Source organism: Pan paniscus, chromosome 1 (assembly GCF_029289425.2).
Source record: "Pan paniscus chromosome 1, NHGRI_mPanPan1-v2.0_pri, whole genome shotgun sequence".
Lineage (NCBI taxonomy): Eukaryota > Metazoa > Chordata > Mammalia > Primates > Hominidae > Pan > Pan paniscus.
In genome coordinates, this window is record NC_073249.2 from 103,575,031 (window position 1) to 103,596,740 (window position 21,710).

The 21,710-nt window shown below is 35.8% G+C and overlaps 1 pseudogene; it reads right to left on the bottom strand.

Annotated features, from left to right (window-relative positions):
• Positions 1-2,432: 2,432 nt before the first annotated feature.
• On the bottom strand, positions 2,433-17,190 carry LOC134730716 (heterogeneous nuclear ribonucleoprotein A3-like; annotated as a pseudogene).
• Positions 17,191-21,710: the final 4,520 nt, after the last annotated feature.

Sequence of the window (21,710 nt, forward strand, 5' to 3'; positions counted from 1 at the left end):
AAAAGGGTGTTTCTATGAAAACAGATAAATGTTTTGGGAAAACACTGAAAGCTTTGGAAAGGTAAATCTCAAAATGTTAGAAAAGAAAAATTGTTATAAAAAATATAAAAATCGAGTAGGATTCCATACTCAGTTTGCTAAGCTCTTGTTCTACTTTATGGAAATTTGAATTGGAAACAGGAGACAAGCATTATATGTTGTTGATGCAAGAAAGATGATAGCAGTCTCCAGTCAGTATATGCTTTAAGTTAAAAATCAAATGCTCATGAAAATTTATATCAATTTATGTAATTCCCTACCTTAATTGTCATTTTCAATTAATCAACCATTGGCTCCACTTGTATCCTATACATACAAGAGAACACTAGGTGGCATTCAGGCTAGGCTGAGCTGGTCTGCTTTCCCATGAAGAACCTGTAACATATACGCTTATATACTTAAAAAGTATATCATGCAACTGCTTACTTATAAGGGTCTGACTTTTGCGTGCACAGTGGAATGTATCAATTTGCTGGTCAACTTATTAATTCCACTCTTGCTTGTTGATGGATAATCAAAGTAAGATTTCCTGCTATATTGCTTTGGGGATGGTGAAGGAAGAAAAAACCTCTTTATTTCTTTGAGTAAAATTTCTTCACTGAGTCTTTCTAATCTTGGGTTTTCCTTTGTCATGTTTTCCTTGTTTCTCCCTCATCCTACTTTAATCTCCTTACTTTTTGGCCTGTGCCACTTTGCTGAATGGGCAAATCACCCTAGAGGTTATTTAATCCTATTCAGGTCAACAGAGAAAAAAGTATACAAAACAACAACTGCATTTGTGGGGTTTTTTCCCACTATAAAATATTTTAAAGTAGTTGCTTCTAAGAGGCTGTCATAAATCAACCTTTATTGTCAGTGCAAACTCACAGTACTGCATTCCCATCGTAACTTTCCTCAATAGATTATGAAAAGATATCAAAAATTAAAATTTAAGGGAACAATGAGGCTTCAGTGTGTGTGTGTGTGTGTGTGTGTGTGTGTGTGTGTGTTTGTATGTCTATGCACATAAGTTAATCCAACAAAATTAACACACAAATACTTGGCTAAATCTGATGTCCTAATGGAATAGTTACAGTGAAGTCCCATAGAGAGATCATCAATCTTTAGAACATAATTCAGACTAAAATTCTGCAATGAAGCAGCTTTCGGATCAAAACTCCAAAAATAAATGAATGCCAAATGACTTCACTGAACCTTAATCCTAAACAGAAGACCTTATGGCTACTACATACCTTGACTTACTAAAAATTACTTCCCCTTCCTGAAAGGGGAAATTGGGTGACATAAGCAAGGTCCTTTCTTTGCAGGAAAAAAACAAAAAGGAATCAACAGTTTGCCCTGCTTCTGCTCAGGAAAGAAAGCTATTGTGATCTCTTGTTCTTTACTAAGCAAAGAATATCACTCCAGAGCAAAAAGTGGTCATTTCAGCATGTCTGTAAGCAGCACTTATAATGGAATGCTTCAGAATCCCTTTTGAGAGCTAAGGAAGTAATTGTGAAGAAACATTTATTATCCATCCACCCTCATTTACCTAACCAGTTGGGTGATTGCCAATGGAAGGTGGGTAGACAGGAGAAAAAAAGTAATGTGTACAGACACACTGCCATAGCAATTAACATCACATTTATTTCTACTACATGTTTACCTTTTCTAGAAAACATGTACAAAAATAGAAAAGACAATGTTGCAGAATAAAAACCACTGCACAGATGAAATTGTTAATAGTTGGGATTATTTTCTCTTCTTAATGCCGTGTTCCCCAGGGAAATATACATATAGTTGCTTGACCATACTACCCATTTCCACCTCCAAAAAAAAAATTCCCTCCTTAATTGATGTCTATTTCCTTATAAGGAACAAAAGTCTCAAAAATAACATTGTTCCAGCAATGATCTTCCTTAGGACATTTTCGAGAACACTTGGCATCAAAAAGTCAGTCTTATGGTGTACCATAAATGAGAAGGGTGATAAAACTGCATATGTAGGGAGTTTTAAAATATATAATATTGTGTACAATTTTAAAGATTTATAAATCTGCACAGTTTTGATTATTTTCTTTAACATATATAAATTATTAAAACAAATCCAAGATGATGAAGAGTATCTGAAGAAACCAGAGAAGAAAAATAGTCAACTATCTATATACTCTCAAAGCTGTTTACAATGAGATCAATTTTACAGGTTAAAGCCTGTAATAAGCCTTATAGAAAGTTTATCAGTCCATTCTTCAGGCTAACATAATCCTGATAACAAACGGAGCTTCCTCTAATACACATGATGGACCAATTTCATTTATGCAGATATACTGAAAAATTTTTTTTTTGAAAAGTTAAAAATCCCTCAATTTTTCATTCCTGGTACCACTACTACAATTTACAGGGCAATATACTTGATGTAATGAAAAGAAAAAGAAAAAGACAAGGCTACAACAGACAAAAGACCTCAGGAATGTACATCTAATTGACACTACATTGCATTAATCAATAACTGCACTTTTTGCAAACTGTGGCTACGACAGTCCTGAACAAGAAGGGTTTCCTGTTTAAGCTGCAATAACTTTTCTGACTATGGATCATCGTTCCTTCTGCGGCAGATTTTTACAGTTCCTCTAATGCATTTGGGAGGACTGTCTCAAAGTAAGCTGCAGTTTTCCTGACAACTCCTCTCTCTCTCCCCTACTAAGAACTGTAGCCCTTTTCTGCTGTTTTTCGAACCTTCTGCTACCATATCCACCACTTCCACCACCAGATCCATAACCACCACCATAGGGACTGCCCGAGCTTCTTCCACCAGAACTGTCCCCGTTCATGGGTCCATAATTTGATTGCTGTTGTCCACTATAATTTCCAAAATCATTATAGTTCCCACCACCACCATAGTTACCACCACCAAAATTTCCTCCTTCATTGTAACCATCATATCTTCCACCATCTCCACCATATCCACCACCTTGGTTTCCATATCCTGGTCCACCACCACCATAGCCCCCTCTACTACTATAACCAGGACCACCGCCATAGTTGCCACCATCACCTCCAAATCCATTATATCCACCAGCACCTCCTCCATAACTACCTCTGCTGCCACCACCTCCACCACCATAGCTCCTCCACCACCTCCAAAGTTTCCTCCGCGACCCATAAAATTGCCAGATCCACCTCCACGACCTCTCTGTGATCCAGCAGACTGCATCTCTTGTTTAGAAAGGGCCTTTTTCACTTCACAATTATGCCCATTAATAGTGTGGTATTTCTGAACAACAATTTCATCAACTGTATCATGCTCATCAAAAGTTACAAAAGCAAATCCTCTCTTTTTCCCACTCTGCCTGTCTTCCATAACTTCTATGGTTTCAATCTTGCCATACTTTTCAAAGAAGTCTCTCAAATTATATTCTTCTGTATCTTCTTTAATACCACCAACAAAAATTTTCTTCACTGTCAGATGGGCACCAGGCTTTACAGAATCCTCTCTAGAAACAGCTCTCTTTGGTTCCACTACACGCCCATCAACCTTGTGTGGTCAAGCACACATTGCTGCATCCACCTCTTCAACACAAGAATAAGTCACAAAACCAAAGCCCCTGGAACGTTTTGTTTGGGGGTCTCTCATTACCACACAATCTGTGAGTGTGCCCCATTTCTCAAAATGTTCTCTTAAACTATCATCTGTAGTTTCAAAGCTCAGACCACCAATAAACAGTTTTCTCAACTTCTCTGGTTCCTTTGGATCATGGCCCTCCATTTTGAGACCAGACTCGCCTCTTCCAACTCGAGTTCAATATTGATATACTGAAAAATTTTTTAATCAGCAAACTGAATGTTGATAATAAACTCAATCTATTGGGAAAAAAATGCACTTGCAGATAATTTATCCAGAATCTCCAGGATCTACTCTGTTCTGGATGGATGTCGTCTCCAACGGTCTGGAAATTTTAACCCCCAAATGTTAAAATGATGAAAAAATATAGATCCAGCCCCAAATCTTCTAAGTGAATTCATTTGTTTTTTCTTAATATTACATGATTTAAGGATTGAAGCCTCTCTCTCTCTGTCACACACACACACACACACCATAAAAGTAATGCAACACTTATAAAGGATTTATTTGCTGCCTCAAAGTAAGACTAAATGAGGAAATTCACCACTCATGCATTATCTGCTATTCCACTATGACGTCATTCTCATCATCAATTACGATCAGCAACTTACCTATTTTGCTTAGACTAGGCATCTATGTCCTCATTAACTTTTTACTATCCAGTATATCACATTATTGCCCCCTGATATTGCAAAATATTTTTTTTTTTTTTTGAAATGAAGTTTTGCTCTTGTTGCCCAGGCTGGAGTGCAATAGCGTGATCTCGGCTCACCACAACCTCTGCCTCCCAGGTTCAAGCAATTTCCCTGCCTCAGCCTCTCAGGTAGCTGGGATTACAGGCATGCGCTACCACGCCTGGCTAATTTTGTATTTTTAGTAGAGATGGGGTTTCTCTATGTTGGTCAGGCTGCTCTTGAACTCCCGACCTCAGGTGATCTGCCCACCTCGCCTCTCAAAGTGCTGGAATTACAGGCGTGATCGACTGTGCCCGGCCTCTTTTTTATGTTTTATTTTTTAGCAACTAATGTAACATTAAAAATGCATCGAGGGCCGGGTATGGTGGCTCATGCCTGTAATCCCAGCACTTTGGGAAGCCAAGGTGAGGTGGGAGGATAGCTTGAGCTCAGCCTGGGCAACATGGTGAGATCCCATCTCTTAAAAAAAAAGGCATTTAGATCATAATACCATAAATCATTGCTTTAAAAGAAATTAGGGTTACCTACAGGAAGAAATCTCACTATTAATCTGAGGAGGCATGTCACAGCAACCAAAGAACTCTGATATTAGTTTACAGGACAAGAATGTAGAAATACTGCCACACGCAAATTATTTATCAATTAAAAAACATTTCGTATCCAATATTTAACGGAATATCTGACAATTCTGCTCTTATACTGGTGATATAATGTGAAAGGAGAAGGGTAGGTTCAAATTTCCCAGTTACTTCAACTCCCAAACAGTAGCCTCAGTGAAGAAAGGATCTTTATTAGAATAATCATATTACTCCACTCAAAAGAGAAGGCCTATTCTAATATTATAACCTAAGCCTTGTTGTAACATACATCTTCAAGAAATATTTGAAGAGAATTAGTCAAATTAGCTGTACGTGCTCACATAGAAAGATCACCAAAAAGCCCAGATATGACTTTCAGCCTAGATAATTATTCTAGAAACTCTGATAGCCTCCACCATGTACTACTGCCTTGAAAGAAGCTTCTTGGCTCTAAGACGGGTTAAAGAAAATAATTAAAAGCATTATTTGCCCATTATTTACATCTGTATACTTAAAATATAATGAATATTACCAAAATTAGAATAAGACATTCCTATCATAGCTTCAGCTTTTATTTTTAGTCATTTAGTGGTTGCCAGGGGCTAAGCAGAAAAGTAACTGCTAATGAATAATATGGGTTTCCTTTGGGGTGATAAAAATGTTCTGGAATTATATATTGATGATAGTTGCACAATTTTTTTTTTTTTTGAGACACAGTCTTGTTCTGTCACCCAGGCTGGAGTGCAGTGGCGTGATCTCGGCTCTACTGCAACGTCCGCCTCCCAGATTCAAGCAATTTTCCTGTCTCTGCCTCCCAAGTAGCTGGAATTACAGGCACATGCCACCACACACGGCTAATTTTTGTATTTTTAGTAGAGACAGGATTTCACAATTTTGGCCAGGTTGGTCTCCAACTCCTGACCTCAGGTGATCCACCTGCCTCAGCCTCCCAAAGTGCTGGGATTACAGGCGTGAGCCACCGCTCCCAGCCGCACAATTTTTTTTTAATTTCCCAGTTTTATTGTGATTGCTATGTTTTTAATATTTATCCCCTCCCAAAGTTACGTTGAAGTTTAATTCCCATTGTAATTGTATTAAGAGGTGATACCTTTAAGAGGTGATTAGCCCATGAGGGCTGTGCCCTTATGAATGATTTAATGCTACTGTCTCAGAAGTAGGTTTCTCATAAAAAATGAATTTGATCCCCTTTCCTTTCCCTTGCCCTCTCTTTGCCCTTTTGCCATGGGACAATGCAGCAAGAAGGTCCTTGCCAGATGCCAGTCCCTGACTTGGACTTCCCAGTTCTAAAACTGTGAGAAATATATTTCCATTCATTATAAATGACCTAATCTCAGGTTTTCTGTTATAGCAGCACAAAATAGACTGTCATAGTTGTAAAATACACATAACATAAAGTTAACATATTAATCATTTTTAAGTGTACAGTTCAGTAGTACTAAATACATTCACACCATCATGCAACCATCATCACTATTCAAAACATTTTTATCACACCAAAATGAAACTGTGTACCCATTAAATACTAATTCTGCATTCTATCCTCCACTGCACCCCTGGCAACCACCATACTACTTCCTGTCTCTATGATTTTTGACTACACTCTATACCGCATAAGTAGAACCATATAGTATTTGTCTTTCTGTGACAGACTTATCTCAGCATAATGTTCTGAAGATTCATCCATGTTGTGGCATATGTCAGATTTTAATTGTTGTATCCTCTTGCTGTATTGAACCATTTATTAATATATAATGTCCTTCTTTGTCTCTTACAACATTTTGATTTAAAGCCTATTTTGTCTGATAACAGTATAGACACTCTTGCTCTCTTTTGGTTACTATTGCATGGAGTATCTTTTTCAATCCTTTCACTTTCAATCTATTTGTGTCTCTGGATCTAAAGTGAGCCTCCTGTAGACAGGATATAAGTGAATCATGTTTTTCTAATCCATTCTGCCAATCTCTGTCTTTTGGTTGAAGAGTTTAACACATTTAAGTTTAAAGCATTTATTGATATATACTTCTGTCATTTTGCTATTTGTTTTCTATATGCTTTATACATTTTTGTCCATCATTTCCTGCATTACTGCCTTCTTTGTATTTCACTGACTTTGTTGTAGTAAAATGTTTAAATTCCTTCCTTATTTCCTTTTGTGTATATTCTATAGCTATTTTCTTTGTGGTTACTATGGGGATTACATTTAACATGCTAAAGTTAAAACATTCTAATTTAAATTATTACCAGCTTAACTTCAACAACATACTAAAACTCTGCTCCCATAACAGCTCCATTTCCTCCCCTTTTGGCTGTTGATGTCAAAAAATTATATCTTTAGACACTGTGTGGCCAAAAACAAAAACTAATAATTATTTTAAATGTGATAGTTTCTTAAATTATGTAGAAAAAAATGTGGAGTTACAAACCAAAGTGACAATAATACTAGCTTTTGGACTAATTGTTTTTCTTAATGTATTACTCTTAAATCATGAAGAAAACAAAAAAAGTGGGGTTACAAACTGTTGTTACAATAATACTTGCTTTCATAATTACCCATGTATATACCTTTATTGAGATCTTTATTTTTTCATACAGCTGTGAGTTACTGTCTAGTCTTCTTTCATTACACTCTGCAGTACTCCCTTAAGCACTTCTTGCAGGACAGATCCAGTGGTAATGAAATCCCTCATCTTTTGTTTATCTGAGAATGTCTTAATTTCTCCCTCACTTTGGTAGGACAGTTTTGCCAGACATAGAATTATTGGCTGATAGTTGATTTCTTTTAGTACTTTGAATATGCCAGCCCACAGCCTTTTGGCCTCCAAAGTTTCTGATGAGAAATCTGCCAATAATAATATTAAGGATCCCTGGTATGTGATAAGTTGCTTCTCTCACTGCTTTCAAGATTCTCTGTCATTCAAAAATATGATTTTTTAAGAGATAGGGTCTTGCTCTGTTGCCTAGGCTGGAGTGTGGTGGCATAATCACAGCAAACTCCTAGGCTCAAGCAATCTCTCATCTCAGCCTCCCAAGTATCCTGAGTAACTGGGACTACAGGTGCATGCCAACACACCTGACTCATTTTTTTATTATTATTTTTTAGAGAGGTGGGTTCTCACTATGTTGCCCAGGCTGACCTTGAATTCCTGGCCTCAAATGATCCTCTCACCTCAGCCTCCTGAGTAGCTGGGACTGTAGGCACAAACCACCACACCTGGCTGTCAAAGTATGATTATGTGCCTTGGTGTGGGTCTCTTTGGGTTCACACTACTTGGAGTTCATTGAACTTCTTGGATGTTTATATTCATGTATTTCACCAGCTTTGAAAAGTTTTCAGCATTAAGCCTTCAAATATTCCCTCTTCCCCTTTCTCTCCCTCTTCTCCTTCTGGGACTCCAACAATGTTTATGTTGGTCCACTTGATAGTGTCACACAGATTCCTTAAGCTCTGTTTATTTTTCTTCAGTATTTTTTCTTTCTGTTCCTCAGACTCAATAATTTCCATTATTCTCTCTTCAAGTTTGCTGATTCATTCTTCTGCCTGCTCAAATATGCCTTTAAATTCTGCTAATGGATTTTTCATTTTAATTATTTTATTTTCTAGCTCCAGAATTTCTTTTTGGTTTCTTTTTAGGTTTTCCGTTTATTGAGATTTCCACTTTGTTCATACATTATGTTCTTGACTTTCCCCACGTCTTCCTTTAGTTCCCTAAGCATCTTTAAGACAGTTGTTCAAAGTCTTTGTCAAGTAGATTTGACATGAGGTCTTTTTCAGGAACAGTTTCTGTTGATTCAGTTTTTTCCTTGGAATGAGCCATACTTTTCTGTTTCTTTGTATGCCTTGTCATTTTTATGTTGAAAACTAGAATCTAATAATATGGTTACTCTGGAAATCAGACTCTCCTCTTTCCTCAGGGTTTGCTGGGTTTTGTTGTTATTTCTATTTATTGTTTTTGTCTTGATTGGTATTGTCTTTGTGCCAATGATCAGCCTGAAATGTAAACTTAAGGTTTTCCCAGGTCTTTTCCAAACCTGTGCCTTTCCCTGGGCATGCACAGTCACTTTCTAATTTTTCCTCACATATGCCATTGTTTTTGAATATTCTAGCCTTTCATGTCTGCTCCCAAAAAGAGAAAAATGAGGAGGTAAAGGTGCTAACCCTTTAAATCCCCTGGAAATCACTTCAGCTGAAGGGGGAGGGGACTGCAACAATGGGGGTAGGTATACAACAAAGGCTGCCATCCTCTCTCTGCACCTCTGTGAGCAGAAATAGCAATCAGAGCACAGATCCCCAATATTTGGAGGACAAGGTGCTTTTTGCCCACTCTAGCTCCCATGAGCTGTGTGAAAACTGTTTCTGGAACACCTGTTGGCACAACTGCTTGCCATGGGGCTGGGGTAGTGGATGGGTAGCTGCTACCATGCGAAGAGCTGTAACTGACCAAAAATAACCACAATTAGATCCAAACCTTCTCCCTGGAAAGTGAAAGCCTTCAGTAGACTCCAGAGATCCAAAATAGTTATATCAGACAGATTCTGCCAGTGCAGTTATTGTCTAGGTGAGGTAAGACCTTCTGATGCTTCCCACTCCGTCTTACCAAAATCCTCTTCTGATAGTTGCATAACTTTGTGAATACACTAAAAACCACTGAAATGCATACTATAAAAGGGTAAATTTTACCATATGTAAATTATACCTCAATTTTTACAAAATGAATAAATATATAAAACATATAGTCTGTCTGTAAGAAACTTGTTTTCATGATATAAACACTTCTCTTAAAAACAATGTCACAACAGGTAACCAACAATTTTTATCACATTTCAATGTATTAATCAAACTTTAGGTTAAAAGGGACTTTAAAAAGAAAAGTTGCAAACTAAAACAAAAACTACGGATGGGATTGTACCAGTTACTCACAATATTCCATTAGGGTAAGTAACGAATCATTGGTACATTCTAAGCATCATAAATGATCTTGGTTAAAGACTTATTTATACAAGGTAAAGACTATAAGCTTTTAAAATAAGCTTTATAAACTTCTGATCAAGAGTAAAACTTCTAATGAGTCGTCTGCTAATTTTTACTCTGTACCACAATAAATATCCAAAACCTAGTGTATGCTCTTGTTATTACTCAATTCCATTAATTCCCTTCTAGGAAAAAGAAAGTAATTCTAACCAAAACAAAGCTTCCTGCTAGTCTTCAAGAAGGCAGACATTACTATATTCTGTGCATTAAAAATTTTCAACTCTAATCAGAACTACTGGAACTCAGAACCATTGCACATAATAGCTTAACATCTTACTAATTCAAATTAACAGAACCAGCGGGCTGTATATATTACTACTGTAAAATTATGTGTGAATTATTAATATATTAAAATAATGTTATTATTCCTACTACACAGAATAATTCGTTTTAATTTGAGCAAGGCATACTGAATTGCTAAGCCAAGAATCTGCCTAGGTCTATCCCATTAAGTCAACAACTACTAGCTGAGTAGTTACTTTGTCCACAACATAGTGATGAATAAAAAGATGTTAGGCTCCACTCAAAGAATTTACAATATAATACAAGATGGAAATGCCCAGCTAATATAAACTGAGGGCAAATTATAAATTTTGAGGATCTTATACTTTAACATATATGTTATGAAGAAATCATTAAACAATCTAAACTATCTACTGTATCAGACAAAACTAGCAGCTGTGAGGCTAACACAATAGTCAAGATAAGGATGATGAAGAATCTAAACTAAGGCTATGGAGCCAGTTACAGTAGCTTGTAATCCCACCAACTCGAGAGGCTGAGGTGGGAGGATCCCTTGAGCCCAGGAGTTTTATATATATATATATGTATGATATATAATACATATATAAACTCACTGCTATGATCATTATATATACGATCATTGTATACATGACATATAATATGCCTGTACGTTATATATATGAAATACATAATGATCATATATATATATACACATATATATTTTTGAGAATGAAGACTCTAATGGGTTAACCAATTTTTTTTGCAAGTGACCTTGGTATGACTTATCCACAATAAAACCAATTCTTCAGTAACACATATGGTAGACTAGATACTGCCAATGTTTTAGGCTTAGAAAATGCTTTTAATTTTTTTTTATTTCTCCATGCTGTGTTCACTGCTTTACATATGTCTCTGACTGCCAAAGAATTGTTAACTAATCGGCATGAGATTCATTTTGTTAGTGCACAGCTGGGTACTTCCGTCATACAACATCTGCTTCTCAACATATCTTCTGCCTTTTCTTCATCTATCTCAAAACAGTTTCTAAAAGTTGTCACAGTAAAGTATACATATGCTCTCTCTCAAATATTTGGAAGCTGAACCTGATAATCATTATTATGTTTATTACTCTACTAAATTATAAGTGGCTTCTGAATGACTAAAAACCATCTAGTAAATCTAAGGATCTAGAAAATCTGGCATTAACATTGATTTGCTTGAGAAAACACTGGAAGAAAATTTTTAAAATACAAAAGTAAACAATTATTCAATTTGTAAAACAATTTAGTTAAGCCAAAGAATGAAATCATGCAATAATCAGATGTTAATTCTCTACACATATAGATCTCTAAGCTCTCTGAGTAAAGACCTAATGGAAAAATAACTGCTTCAACATGTAAATATTAAAAAGAAAATTAATACATATGAAGTACCCATAGGAAAGAACATACTTCATTCTGCAACCAAGATGGATTTTCCATGTTCTTAACTTTTTTATTATAGAGGGACTAATCAGGCAACTAATTATCCATGTCCTTAGCTTCTGCCTTTTTACTGGGGACGAGTGTGTATTACTCTAGCATCCTATCAAGGTACAGAATGGTAAAAACCCAAACATAGGTCATTCAACTCATGATATTAATATATTCTACTCTGAATGTTTGTTTTCAAATTGGTTGGCAGTCAAAGTATTTCCCTAAAGGAATCATATATAGTGGTATTTTATAGATCTCAGGCCAGTCCTCCAAAGCCAAAATGTAGTTGAACTAGAGAAGCAATAATAGTACACAACCCAAACATCCATTATACCAGTTTCTATGGCAAAATTCATTCCAGAACCCAAGCGAGCATTGGGTAATATCCTCCCAATCACTGGCAACGCAGCAAGAGCTTCACAGTTCAGTTTTCCTCTTCTCTCCCAATCAGCCCAAAATCAACAGGGTGAGAAGGCAGAAGGAGATCTAATAATTGTGGAAGGCTCCAATAATAGGAAGCTGAGGGGTAGAAGGCAGAACTATAGCAGATCCCTTTGTTTTCACTGAGTCTGGTAAGAGTGAAAGGGGAAATCCCAACATGAGATATTAGGGGTAGAAAAAGTGGCCTTAAGAATACTATCATCTTCCGGAAGTTGACATTGAAGCTATAGATTTCCAAAAAGAGCAGGAGACAAAAAACTATCAGAGGGACTCCAGCAATGTTAAGGGGTTTCTTTGTTATATATCTGGTAGTGGCGGTTGTCCACTTGGTTTTGTTGTTTGATGTGTGTGTCAGGAGGGTAGGAACAATCAGAAGTAACAGAAGCAGCATTTTTTAAAGCATTCTTAAGCTAATGAGATAAGAAAATGCCTGTAAAGCCAATTTTGTAAAATGTTAGCACTTAAATATAAGGACATAGCTGAGCTACTCTTAGTCTTTATGTGATATGGATTAAAACAATGCACAATGCTTACTTATTAACTGCTTCAGACTAATGAAATGATAAGCATACCTTGCAATGGTTTTCAGTGCTATGTCATCACATAGCATCATCATCACCACCACCACCAGAACTGTACAAGACACTTCTGTAACTTTATATGAGGGAGCAATGTGCTCATCCCTAGTAGAAGAATAATTGTTGATCTAATCACAATCAACTTGTTCTCCACTTTTCCAGTGTTTTTCACCGCTTAGATAATGGCAAGACTGGAGTTAGGAGAGCAGCTAAGCTATTACAGTATTCCATGTAACCAATTCCAGCCAGTGAGATACAAAGGAAACATCTGGAAAGGGTTTTTTCTCTTCTAATAAAAGATATAGACACAGATGATACCATTCCTTTTTCTGCTTTAAATGTAACACCTGCAACTTCACAGATATCCTAAGACTATGAGAAAGAAAGAAAGAAAGAAACTTAAGTCATTGAAGACTATCTCCAAACTTTTTATTATGTGAAGCCATTTAAAAGTTTTTTTGCTAAGCCACTGTAAGCCACTGTAAGTTTTTCTGTTGCTTGTAGCTATGATAAGATCAACTACCTGTTGATCAACTTATCTGTTGATCAGATAAGATACAACTAGCATCTTATAAAGCATGTATCATGTGCCCAGCACTGCACAAAACCCTCTAATACATTATTTCATTTAATTCTCACAATAATCCTCTAAAGTAAATAATGATAACAACCACATTTTTTAAAGGGGGGAAACAGAGATTTATAGCGATTAAGACACTTGTCAACATTAAATGGTAAACTAGAACGCAAATCCAGGTCTGTATGATGTCCAAGTCCATGTTCTTTACATTACACAAGATCATATCATCAGTTATTACACTAGTAGTAAAGAAACAGCACGGTAAAATGAAATAACCGGAGACCGTAGAGTCAAAACAGGCCTTGGTTCGAGTCCTGGCTCTAGTATTTAATAACTGGGGAAATTAATTAATTTCAGTTTTCTGAACTATATGATGGAGATAATATGTAATAAAAATATATACTAATTATGATAGTATGTTCTTACAAAATTTATTGTGGCAATTGAATTTATTCCATTGTGTCTAAAACAACACAATTAAGCACATTCCCTGGCACATAAGAGACACTCAAACTTTAGTTTCCTTTCTCCTTTCCAGTCTAACAATTGAGTGTTCTGTCCAAATCATGAAGAGAGGTGAAATAATCCATTTATGTTCTCATGGAGCTCAAAGTCAAGGGAGGTGATAAAACACTACAGTATAGTCATCTTAAAGGCATACATCAGATGCTATAGGAGGAATACAGAAAAGGAGGAAGTGTAATAAACTGGCTTCAGGAAATAACCTCTGAGCAAGCTAAAAAGAGCTTGCCAGGTGATAAGAAAGGGAAGGGCAATAGCAGAAATATGCTCTCAGTAGAGGAAACAGTATGTGCAAAGGCACAGAGGGAAAAGAAATCTGGAAATACAGTAGTCCCTGCTTATCCATGATTTCGCTTACCAGTTTGTTATCCTGAAGTCAATATTGGTCCAAAAATATTAAATGGAAAATTCTAGAAATAATGCATAAATTTTAACTTGCACACTGCTCAGAGTAGCAATCTCGTGCTGTTCCACTCTATCCCACCCAGGATGTGAATTATCCCTTTGTCTGGCATGTCCATGCTGTATATGCTCCTCACTCATTAGTTACTTAGTAGCTTGCTCTCTTATCAGATAAACTGTCACAGTATCACAGTGCCTGTGTTCAAGTAATCCTCATTTTATTTAATAATGGCCCCAAAGCTCAAGAATAGTGATGCTGGCAATTTGGATATGCCAAAGGGAAGCCATAAAGCACTTCCTCTTAAGTGAAAAGGTAAAAGTTTTCAACTTAACAAGGGGAAAAGAAATTGAATGCTGAGGCTGCCAAGATCTACAGTAACAATGAATATTCTATCTGTGAGATTGTGAAGAAGGAAAAAGATATTTGTACTAATTCTGCTACTGCACCTGATAGAGTTTAGATGTTTGTCCCCTCCAAATTTCATGTTGAAATGTGACCCTCAATGTGGGAGGTGGAACCTAGTGGGAGGTGATGAGTAACAAGTGAATTCTCACTGTATTAGTTTACGTAAGAGCTAGTTGCCTTAAAGAGGCTGGCAACTCTTGATCTCTCACCAGGCAACACACCTGCTCCCCCTTTGCCTTCCACCATAACTGAAAGTTTCCTGAGGTCCTCACCAGAAGCAGGTGCTGGTACCATGCTTGCTGTACAGCCTGCCTAACTGTGAGCCAAATAAAGCCTCTTTCCTTTATAAATTACCCAGCCTCAGGTATTCGTTTATAGCAACACAAAATGGACTAATATAGCACCTCAAACTGCAAAAGTTACAGCCATAGTATGTGATAAGTGCTTAGTTAAGATGGAAAAGGCATTAAATTTATGGGTAGAAGATGTGAACAGAAACGTGTTCTGATTGCCAGCAATCGAATTCAGTATTATGCCCAGTTTCAGGCATCCAATGGGGGTCTTGGAACATATCCCCTCAGGATACAGGGGGACTACTGTATTTCAGGACTATAAGTAAATAGGAACAGTTGGAGCTAGTAATGGGGAGTGATAAGAGAAGGGGGCTTGTTGCTTAAGCCCAGCAATTGGAGGCCAGCCTGGGCAACATAGCAACAACCTTGTCCCCCCAGCCCCAAACAAAAAGATTGCTACATCAGTCTTGCAGAGCCAGGCACAGTGGCTCATGCCTGTAGTTCCAGCTACTCAGGAGGCTCAGGTGAGAGGGTCACTTGAGCGCAAGAGTTCCAGACCAGCCTGCGCAACATAGAGAGATCCCTGTCTCTATATATTCAAAAAAGAAAAGAAGAAGAAGAAGAAGAAGAAGAAGAAGAAGAAGAAGAGGAGAAGAGAAGAAAGAAGAAGGAAGAAGAAGAAAGAAGGAAGAAGAAAGAAAAATGAAGAAGAAGGAGAAGAGGAAAGGAAGAAGAAAGAAGGAGAAGGAGGAAGATGAGGAGGAAGAAGGGGAAAAGGAAAAGGAGGAGGAGGATTAATTCTATAAGCTTTTGGACTGATAAGAGTAACTGATATATATAGTTTAAAAATAATGTATTATTCAATATATACAAAGATAGTAGAGAAATATTTTTGCCAGTGGCAAACACAGCTAAATAACTGAATGAAAAATTATTAAGTAATCCTTATTTATGTTCTACCTTCTTTCCCTTTCTATTATCTAGGGAGAAAAAAACTTAAAAACACAAATTACTCATAAGATAATGAGATGGGCAAGAAAGAAAAAAGGAGGAGAGTAAGGGTCTAGAAAAATAAAGACATTTAATTAGTTATGAATTACTGAATTAGTAATCAGTTTAAAAATAACATGTACTTGCTCTAATTCCAACTTTACTATTCTCATTTAACATTAATAGATAAAGATGAGTTTAGTTCCAAGCCTGTTTTGGAGGGGGAAGGGGAAAGAAAAGACTGAAAATAAATATTAAAACTTATAAAATATTAATATTAAATAAAAGTATGTAAAAACTAGGCTAAGCATGGGAGGGGGGCAGATAATCAAAGAAATAAAGGGAGATAAAAAATATTTTCCAGGCCGGGCGCGGTGGCTTATGCCTGTAATCCCAGCACTTTGGGAGGCCAAGGCAGGCGGATCACAAGCTCAGGAGATAGAGACCATCCTGGCTAACACGGTGAAACCCTGTCTCTACTAAAAATACAAAAAATTAGCTGGACGTGGTGGCACACGCCTGTAGTCCCAGCTACTCTGGAGGTGGAGGCAGGAGAATTGCTTGAACCTGGGAGGCAGAGGTTGCAGTGAGCCGAGATCAGCGCCACTGCACTCCAGCCTGGGCGACAGAGTGAGACTCCGTCTCAAAAAAAAAAAAAAAAAAAAAAAAAAAGACTGTCTTTAAAATAAAATTTGGAAAAAAAGAAAACAGAATAACAGAATTGTAAGAGTAACTTCACTTTAATACAAGTTGTGCAGCTACAATTCCATTCTCCAAAGTGCTTTGACAGTATTAAAAAAAATGATGTTTATTCATTAAAGGAGCACCAAAAGAGAAAAAAGAATCATTTTGCATCCTCCGTGAACTATTAACATTACCCAGCTCAAAGGTTAAATAATATCCTTTCCATTTTAAGTAAATGAAAAAAATTAAACCCCAAATGTCCTAACTTTTGCTTTTTGAATACTTTAAACCTCCTTGCTGATCTACAGATTCATTTATTATTCATGTTTAAATAAAAACACAGAATAAAATTCACTTAGGCATGTAAATATATGAGCTACTCTGTATCATCTCCATCATTCTTACAAACAAACTGCCCATTAGAGAAATCTTTGGTTTTTATCTCACTAATGTTTTCATGTCTTAATCTGGTCATCTATATACAAAATATATATATAGAGAGAGAGAAGGCAATTACATTATTTCACTCATGGAAAATTATTTCTTACAAAACACACTGGAATTGTAAAGAGATTAATGGGAGAATGATTGTTATTCAGCCCTTTTCTGAATTATCAAATTATAACATCCCTATATCTGTAGTCAAGATAATTTATAATATGTTATAATTCTAACAATTATTCATCATTTTGAACTATTCAGGTATTAACTAATTCATCTGACATAACTTTCCTAAGATGCACATGTTTGTATTCATGTTTTTCAATAATCATTATTTCTAAATACTGAATTCAATCCTCACAAACTCACTGCAACAATATATGACACAAAGATTTAGAGTAATAAGCAGATGCTATAAGTACCTCTAAAAATCTTTCATTTATGAAAGAGCTACAGCCTCATGCTTTCAAATCAAAATATCAGAATATTATTTGCTAAATATATTTTATAGAATGGTCAAGCTGGATGCCAGAAAAGGTTAAATTCCTTGCAGTTCTTTGCTGTCCCTTTTTCCACCTGATTTATATTCTAGTCTTTTGTAATATTTCAAATCTCACACAGAGATTTAAATATAAATTAAAGACATCCCTCCACATATCAGCTGTGTTGAATTCCTCTTCATAATACTAGCACCTTGCACATATGATAAGGACTGAAACACATTTATTAAATGGATGACTGGCTGAACCAAGAATGAATCAGTAAATAAATAAATGATGTGACTATGACATAACATATTAAGAAGAATCTTGCTATTAATTATTTTAAGGTAATAAATCACTTCTCTAAATTTTCCTTAATTTCATTTTTCAAAACACTTCAAGTAGGTTAGCAATTGTGAAACTGACACTTCCAAATTTGCACATTAATATTTTTAAGAGTAAAATGAAGAAGGAAAAGAGAAAGTAGGTATTGTGATCCACAATGAAAAAATTTACTTAGGCTGAGGGTCAAGAATTCATGTAGCCATTTAAAAGTCAGTCAAAAATAATCATCTTTGGTGAAATTCTATGAAATAGAAAACCAAAGAGGCTATTACTACAAACGAACGCTTATTAAGTGTCCACTATGTATTTGGCATTGTGCAAAACACTAAAATCTAATTTCCCGTGAGTAAAAGGAATTTAGAATTTCAACTCTGAATCTTAAAATATGTAAGACATACTGCTAACGGGGGACAAAAGTGAATAACCAAGAAAAGAGTTAACTACTAAGGAAAATAGTATATTAACTTAAACATACTTGGTATGTAAAACATACATATTGCATAACAACAAAATATGTAACTATAAAAATCAAAAGTGATGACTAAAGATAAAAATTTTGCAAGAATATAACATTAAAAGGCTCACGGATAAAAAATGGTTTGGGGCCAAAATGAAAAAACAAGGCCTTGCTAAAAAGCAGAATGATACTAAACTTGCTAAAAAGCAGTATGATTAAAAATACTGCACTTGCAATAAGTTTCATGAATGCAAGAACCTTCCTTGTCTGTTCTGTTTACTTCAGCACAGTGACTGAAACAGCACAGTGACTGAAACAAAAACTGAAATATTTGTTGAACAGCAAAAGATAAATAAGAAACTGATCCTTGTCTTCAAACACCTTACTTAGGAGATAAATTTTTAATCACAATTCAACATTAACCAGTGTTATAATACAGTGTGTTATAAAATAGAGAGGCACAGAGGACAGAGGAGATTCTCTCAATAAAGAGAGCAGCTGTAAAAACTGAATGGTCTTGTTCCATCCCTTGAATTTGGGCTGACCTGATTTGTTTTATTCACAAATTATTTAGGGAATGCTTACTAAGTAACAGGTGTTGTTCTAAGCACTGAAAATAGAGTAGTATAACTAGTACGCTTTTTTTGTGTGTGTGTGGTGGTGGTGGAAATAAGGTCTCGCTATGTTGTCCAGCCTGATCTGAAACTCCTGGGCTCAAGCCATCCTCCCACCTCAGCCTCCCAAAGTGTTGAGATTACAGGCATGAGCCACCTTGCCTGGCCTATCAGTGTGCTTTTAATGATTAACTCACAACCCTCAAATGTAGTGGCAAACAGCAAACACCATTTAGCTCATGTTGACAGTTTGTACTAGATTCAGCAAGTGGTTCTTTTGGTTTTGGCTAGGTTCATTTATGCATTTGCGGTCAGAAGATAATCTGGTATCTTCTGGGTAGCACAGTACAGCTACCAGGGTACAGCTCTAATATCACAAATCAGGGCAATGAAGGATGAATTTGGAGCTGAGAGGCAATTAATTGGTAACTGGCACATGCTCCCATTTCATCTCTCAAAAGACTTTAAAGTGGCCACAACTTTTTAAAAAATCACATCCAGGAAAGAGATAAGAATAAAAATAAGAAAATACATAAGTAATCAAATTAAATCACAAATTGTGGCTCAACGTCTGTGTGATTAAATTTCTAAATAATTATGATTACCTGTGGGGTTTTTAATGGGGCATAATAAGAATTTAAAGCTCCTCTTTTAAAATGGGGCTGTTATTCTCAACTACGTACACAAAGGTTACCAAAAAAAGACAAAAGAATATACCGTGTTAAGTCACAGTTCTCTAAATGGTTTATTGTTATCTATGAGTTTGTATTTTCCAAAATTTTTTCACATAATTATTATTACTTTTTAAATTAGGGAAATTTTTAAAAATTGTTTTGAAGTTTAACTGGTCACTAAATATCAATGAATGGGATTAAAGCTGTATAGCCTCTTATGTAACAGGATTCTAAATTCCTTTGAGAGAGCATACATTAGAAGGAAATCATTTCTGCAAAGTAAATCCTGAAGTTTTAGGTTATTTCCTAATAGCTATGGATTTAGAGAGAATAAACCAAATGTTAATCCCTTCAAATGTTATGAACTGCACCAGCAAATTTATAGTGTTCTATTTAATGACTCAGGAGTACAGCTCTAAATGAAAACAAACAAATGAAAAATCTCCTAGAAATAAAAAATCAGCCAGAGCAGGAGATCTGATCATAGTTGCCTCTCTGGTTTTATAGAATGCACAGACCCAGTAGTACCTGAAGGTAGAATCACAACACCTCTCACAAGCTCAACATAGTGCCAACTGTCAGCCCCATGTTCCATCTCCCACAGGTTCTTCACTGAAGAAAATATCACAAATGGCCATTAATAGAGGAAATTATGCTTACCCTCATTAAAAATCAAGGGATGCAAATTAAAACCATACATATACCATTCTATGACCACCAGGATCAGAATAATAACAATAATACTGTTTATTTATTATTATTATTTGTAGAAATGGAGTCTCACTATATTCCCTAGGCTGGTCTTGAACTCCTGGCCTCAAGTGATCTGCCTTGGTCTCCCAAAATGCTAGGATTACAGGCATGAGGCACCGTGCTTGGCAGAAGAATTTTAAAAGTCTAAAATACCAACCGTGCAAGAGGATGTGGAGCAACAGAAACTTATACCTTATTGATACGGTAGAAATTCTACATATTTATGGTTACAGGGTACAATCCTGTCTTATTATCAGTATTAAAAATATCTTCTCCAAATTTCTGATTTGCCTTTTTTTAATAGTGTCTCCTGATAAATAACTCTTCAAGTTAGCCAAATTTATTTTTTTCCTTCATGATAAACATAAAATCCTTCCTTTAAAAAAAGAAACAGCCTACAGTCCCAGCTACTTAGGAAAATGACTTGAAGGCAGGGAGTTTCAGTCCTGTCTCGGAAACATATAAAGACCCAATTATTTAAAAAAAAAATTAACAAAAATTTAAAAACAACCCTTCCCTATCCTACGGTCATAAACAAATGCCCTTATATTGAAAATTTTAGTTTCGTTCCGCACATTTAAGTGAAAAAGTATAGCATAGTGGTTAAAAGCATAGACACTGGAGCCAAACTACCTGGTTAAAATGTGGCTCTGCTACTGTGACCCTAGGCAAATTACTTGACTTCTCTGTGCTTGCCTCAGTTTCCTTATTTTAAAAAATGAAGGTAACTAACATGATAAAAAGAGTAAATGTATATAAAGTGCTAGAACAAGGTCAATAATATGATATGTACAACATAAGTGTTGGCTATTTTTATTAAGCCTTTAATTTGCCTGAAATGGATTTTTATATAGGGTGGGAAGTAGAGATTCCACTTCATTATTTCCCATGTAGATAACCAATTGTCCCACCAATATATAGTGAACAGTTTATTCTTTTTCCACAAACTTGCAGTGTCACTCTGACATACATTAAGTTTCCATAAAGGTCTGCTTCTGTGCCTATATTCTGCTTCACTAGTCTATTTATCTATCTCTGTGAAGCTACCATTCCATAAAATTATAAATTATTGACATCAGTAATATAATACTACATAGTGTAGATCAAGTGCCTGCTCCCTAACTTGTTCTTCTCCAAGTTTCCAAGATAATTTAACCCCTGCAAATTTTAAAATAAGTTTCCAAATTTCATTTTTAAAAACCACAGGAATTTTTGCATGAAATTGCATGAATTTACAAATCATTTTGTGAATAAATGACATAATTATGATATTCAGTCGCCCTATCTGAAAATATTTTTTCTCTCTATTTAGGATTTTTAATTTTCACTCAATAAAATCTTATTACCTTCTCTGAAAAGATCTTACAC